The sequence below is a fragment of the Phymastichus coffea genome, unplaced genomic scaffold (assembly GCF_024137745.1).
Source record: "Phymastichus coffea isolate CEN01 unplaced genomic scaffold, Cenicafe_Pcof_1.1 PCOF00020, whole genome shotgun sequence".
Classification (NCBI taxonomy): Eukaryota; Metazoa; Arthropoda; class Insecta; order Hymenoptera; family Eulophidae; genus Phymastichus; species Phymastichus coffea.
The window spans coordinates 408,329-414,728 of record NW_026706831.1 but is presented as its reverse complement, the minus strand read 5'-3'; positions in this window follow the sequence as shown (position 1 = coordinate 414,728).

The window sequence follows — 6,400 nt, the reverse complement described above, 5'->3', positions numbered from 1 at the left end:
GCATCGGTGAAGATGGCTTCCGGAATCTACAAACGAAACATTACTCGGCTCTGTGTGCTCCCTGTAGATCAGGAAAACGCGGACCCGTCGGAGTCTCAAGTCACCCTCCCGAATTCGTGATTAGCCCCAGATGTGTGCTCTTTGGTTTGCCATAAACGAGTCGAACCATGGGGTATTCTGGAAGTGCTTGAAGCCTGGCCCGCGAAAGGTAGAGTACAAAGTGCTCTACAGCCAGATGCCCAAAGAATCAATCTTTGGAGCGCGATACCTGTCCGGAAATCAGGTTCCCACAATCGCGGAGACTCCAACCTTTCGTCAACGTTAATTTAGGACAAGCGTGATCAGCGAAGTGTCAAACTTATGGCACCGGATGATCTTAAGTAGAATAAGTTGTTCATTAGATTTAAGACATTGTAAATCGTTCGTTTCGTTGTATTAGTAGTTTAAGACAAATGAAACAAAATAGCTTTCAATTAATCAGGTTGTGATATCGATGCTAATCAAGAGACCAGTCCCTTCAACGAAAACTGGCTCTTCATGTAAAGAAACCAAAGACCATCCTAGATTAGTGAGCAGGAATGGGTCAACTAGTCAATATAAGCTCTTGTTAAGTCTAACACTGCTTGACCATTAATGGTTTAATTAGTCTCGCAGCCGTGGCCGGCAGTATGTTACGTCGCAACACGATACATATGTATTAACGCATACGTATACGACTCAGACATGTATTTTTAAATTAAGTTAGCTGCGCGCACAGCTAAAGCGTGTCTGTGTGTGTGTGTGAGGTGCTAGGGCCTTAAGCCTAGCGTGGTGGCAGCACCTTACGGCGCTGCGCCACTCGCGCCAAGCATGGCGAAATTTGCCGGTGTAACCGGCAGTCGTCGACGACATCGTCTCGCGTGCGGAGCTCCCTCGCGCCTTCACGTTCTCGGCAACGTTCTCGTGCACCCACGTGCAACATCACTTGTATTACCCACGTAATACAAGGTTCTCGTCCACTCACGTGGTCCATTCTATTATTTTATTGTAATTCGGATGCGTGACAGTGATTGTGAATTCATCGTGTATCAATTTTCTTTGTGTGAGAGCGTGTGAGTGCGTGCATGGTAACGACCATTGTCTCCGCGCGACGTCTCTATCCCGCGTTATCTTCACAAATGTAATTTCCAGTTTTCATTTAATAAAAAGGGTTTTTTATGCCGTTACGGCTTTTTCCCTTAAACAGTGTTCAGTGATTTCCCTCTCATCATTCTAATAAATCAAAAAATCTAACTACGATAACTAGGTCAGCAATCAAGGACAAATTCAAAAACTAGAGCGATTTACTTCGCCAAGGAAGTCGTTCGCGATAACTCACGAGCTGTATGGATTGGGCTGTTGTCTTCCACAACAAAAATACGCTCTTGATTTGGATAGCGCTGCATTACACCCGATAATAAAAAATTATTTAAAATGTCCAGATACTGTTCAGCATTCAGTTTCCTTTGAATTTCCACCAAGTCCCCCGGTCCATCTCCAGATATCCATCCCCAAAATTCACTAGTGCAACGGCCACTATGCCTTTGAGATAAAATATACTGGTCGTGATAGCGGGAATTCGCAGGTCTCCATACACCGATTCTACCTGTAAATAAAATTTAATTTAATTATTTATTTTAAAAATGGCTCAGTGCACAAATAATAAAAATTATTCTATACCATCTTTAGAACATAAAAATATTTTTTCATCCATAAAAATGATTGACCTCCACTCTTCTATAATCCTATGAACTTGTGCATTGGCATACAATAGTCTCACCCGCTTGCTTTCATCTGTCAAAGCAGGTTTTTTGACAGCTTTATAGTATTTCAAATTCGCTCTATTTTTTAGCGATTTACGCAACGTTTGGTCTTCCACATTTAAATTTAAAAGTTGCGGCAGCTTCTTTACTGGCTGGAACGGATTATCTGCCATAAGATCGACGATTTGCCCTAAAGCTTCGTTTGAAATTTTCAAAGGCTGGTGGTTATGCCTTCATCGGTCGTATGCTTCTTCGCCGCCGTTGCCTTGAACTGCGAATCTTTTTCGCCACTTCTTCACTGTGGTTTCAGAACAGTTGAAATAGTTTATAACGGATTAGTTATCGTGACCAATATCAAATAATGCGAACATTTGGTTAAAATTTTCTTTGGTTGGGCGAAATACCATTTTAACAAATAAAATAACACAAATAAAATAAGAACACAAATAAAATAACACAAATTACAACACACAAAAAATACTTCTTTAAACAAAATATATAAAATAACACAAATTATGACACAAAAAACTACTTTATAAAGAATAAAATACGGATGAACTTTTGTCGTACAATTTCTTTAACGCTTTCCAAGATGTTTGGCTTAGTCACATTCTTTTCTGGATCACATTTCATAGTTCAGCATAGAAATTTTCCTATATGTGCAAAGCTTAATGACACACCTCCACTGCCATTCAACCAACCCCGTGCAGTGGTAAAACGCGCAGTGGAAAAAAGTGTAGTGAAAAATGTGCAGTGGATAAACGTGCAGTGAAAAAACTTGAGCGCAGTTGGTGTAACAAATTTATTTGTTTAACAATTTATGTTCATATTGTTAATTATATTTTTTTACATATTTTACAGAACATGGATGAGATCGAAACAACGATAGCTCAAGAGGTACGTGACCAAGTGTTCTTATATAATAAAAGCCATGTAACGGTCCTATATATGAGCTGTTTATTAAATGACTGCAACTAGTCTAACGTATTTATCTGTTTAGTCAAAACAATACATTAAGCGGCGCTACCTCACTGTTTACGCGACTGTATACAAATAAGAGTCGAGTCAAAACAAACAGCGTGACGTCACAAATAATAGACATAGATATAATGATCCATAATGTTGAGAAAAATATGTTAATTATAGATAATTTGAATATAACAAAGTATCGATTATATAGATTTTAACATGCAGATTCACAATATCTCATTCAATTATAAATTAATAATGAATATCAATATGTAAAGTTAATTTATTTATTAACATATGAAATATTCGAAAAATATAAATAATTTATATGTAAAATGAATAAGCATGGAACATGAGTAAGAATTGGTTTCATTAATAACAGCTAAATAACAACTGTTATTAATAAATAAACAATTAATAATTTATTTAAATAATAAGCTATATATAAAACGAAAATATTAAGTTAATACTTGATAATGATAATTTTATGATTTAGAAACCTTAGATAACTAATCTAATAATCGCATATTAAGATTAGAAGAAAACCGTTACAAATATGAAAAATTAGTCATAATTCAAATGTTATTAATTAATTTAAATAATTAATTTTGGAAAATACTTCCAAAATTAATCAACTATAAAGTTATATGAAATTTTAATAATTTTCTATTGTAAATAATGTAATATCACGTTAATTAACTTTATTAGTTAATAACTTTTGACGACACTATTGGCGATAATTGTATATTGTATAAAATCAACAAATAACTAATTCTGTAAAATTTACATGTGTTAAAAACTTAATATTAATGGTTATTTACTTGTAAATTAAGAAAAATCATTTCTCAAATTTCGCGAATGTCTCTCGAATTTTCGATGAAATCTCTCCCGCAATAATAAGCGGGAAAATCTATGTATAAATAGGCCCACCTTTGCACAGGCTAGATTCATTCACTTCTAGCCTTGCAAGGTGAGCGCATGAGTCTGAATAAACTTGGATTAACACCTAAGTTCTTTCTCTCATTGTGATTAACTAAGCAAGACTAACCTTTCCTTATAATTTGAGCTCGACTTATAGAACATCTCGCGCTATAAGAAACTTGGTTCGAATTATATCCTATCAAAGAAAGACTTTAGCTCTGCTTATGGGACAATTCGCACCATAAGAAACTAGGGCATTGTCTGACTTTCCTAGATATATTGCAATTACTTATGTATATTTGATTTACTTATTTATTATATTTGATTCATTATCTATTCTCTTGACAATTAGAGTAAAATCATCGGAAACAAATTCTTACTCATTAGCTAGTTTACGAGAGTTCGAATTATTTTATTTATAAGTGATACGAACATCACAGCCACCCGCAGTACGGAAATTGGCGAAGGCGGCGCCGAGCATGGCGAAAAATCAGCAGAGTTGTGCGCCGAGCGCACCCACATATCATCAATCATGGTAAGAATTGACCGCGTGCATCTTATTTAACATTTTATTTCATTTTGCGCGAGGACTCGATTCGTACGCACGGTCGGACAGCATAAGCGTGCAATTTATATTTTAATACTAGTGCGGGAAAGTGATTTGAATGACCGTGTGGTCGTTTGTATCCAAGCAAATCGAGGGTGAATAGGCCACATAAGGTCAAAATCACTTTCTCGCACATGTATCTAACTTAATTTTCCAATACGGCATGTGCAAGACGAAATTTCAAGTACGCTTGCTTTCCTGAGCGTGCGTAAATCGAGTCCTCCCTCGCTTTAAAATATAATATTATTAAAAAATATGTATTTATTTTTTAGTTACAGTAGCAAGAGTCAAGCGTTGCTACTACCGATTAAGGACCACCTATGGCACTATTCAGCGGCGCTACCACAGGCTGCCAGCTATTGCACGTGCCCTCATGAACTTCACGCATCGGCAGATGCAGATATTGCAGGCAATGAATTTTCTGCAATTCCACTGCTTGCGTCGCGAGGGATGGCTAAATCGAGATATATGATTCAATCAAAATATAATAAATTTATTTATAATGCCTAGCGAAGAAGCATTGCTATAGCCAATACTAAAAACTAAATTGCAAAATGTAATTTTAATGAAGAATAAATATTACACGTTTTTAAGAATTGTAAGTGTTTTATTTCAAATATTGATACATTTCATAACATATGTTCCAGTTTCAACAAATAGAATTTTTTTCTAGAGTTTCTAGAGCTAAATAGTAGAGCTTTCACTCACTGACAAATGATTTTTAATAATTATTTAATTCATAGGCATTTAAGATTTAAGAGAAAAGACTGTCCATGTGCAGTACTCCTGGTGACAACACTGAAAAATCTTCTAGCAATGTGTTTCATAGAGAAGTATATTACATTTTTTCATACACTGTAGAGAGCATCGAGTCAAGCATAATTATTATGCAGTGATAAAAAAGTTAGTAATAAAAAAGATGGATCATTTTAATACGTTATTTATCTTTTAGCTACCTTTTATACAAACTAATAGAATTCATTTTGAATGCATGGACAAGAATTCTACAACATCAAAGATAGATCACTCTAAATGTAACAAGATTTCATTGTCCATGCATTCAAAATGTATTCTATTATTTCATATAAAAGGTAGCTAAGAAATAAATAACGTAATTTAAATGATACATTTTTTATCACTAACTTGTCACTCATACTTTCACTAACCACACAATATAGTCGTACATTTTTATAACAAATACACTGCATAATAATTGTACTTGACACGAATCCCTCTACAGTCTATGAACAAATTCAATTATTTCTTCTGAAGCATTGCTGTTGTTTAGAAAGTCTTGAAGCACAGCTTTCTCCAATGATTCACTGTCTTCTTCATTATCTTCTCCATTATTTGCTTCTCTCTCTGCTACTACCACTGACAGTTTCTTGATATATGGCTAGGCTTTCTTGAATGACTCTGATTAGTCTTAATCAGAGAATCGATCTGTTGCCAGGAATTGCTGGTACCAAGTGCTCCATATTTTCTAAATACTCTCTCCGTTCGAGACCTGCAAAGTTACACAAAGTAAATTTATCTTATTTGGAAACTTTGTAATAATGGGAATTAATGATACTTATCTGACTGTTGAATTCTTCTTTGGTCCTTTGCTGCCCTGCACTGTCTGCTGCTTCTCTTTTAATCTATGCGCCAAATTTGTCTTAATTCTTGCCAACCAAAACTCGTGAATAGCCTATTATACTTGAAGCATAAACCTTGCATCTTCATAGGTAAAAACTGTGATCTAACCTCGGTCGGGTACAGTGGTGCTCAAACGACGTAGCTTATTTCCAATTTTAAATTTCCCGCGTCGCGAATTAAGTAACGTCCAGTGTATATGCTCCATTTGTTTCTGTATTTAAGTATAAATTAAGTATATAATTACGTGTTATAATTGGATCAGGTCTGAAATCACAACCCGGGCATCTTATTCCAATTGTAAGTTCATGTTCAGTAAGTTTACCTATTATTCCAAATTTCATACATATATCCGTCAAATAATCTGCAGCATCTTTTTGAATTAAGAATGAATACTTGGCAGTATTAAGAAAATTCGAAAGCGGGACTAAGAGTTAACCGAAGTCTTGGTAACATATTGTTTAAATAGTTGTAAAAGTATATCCCG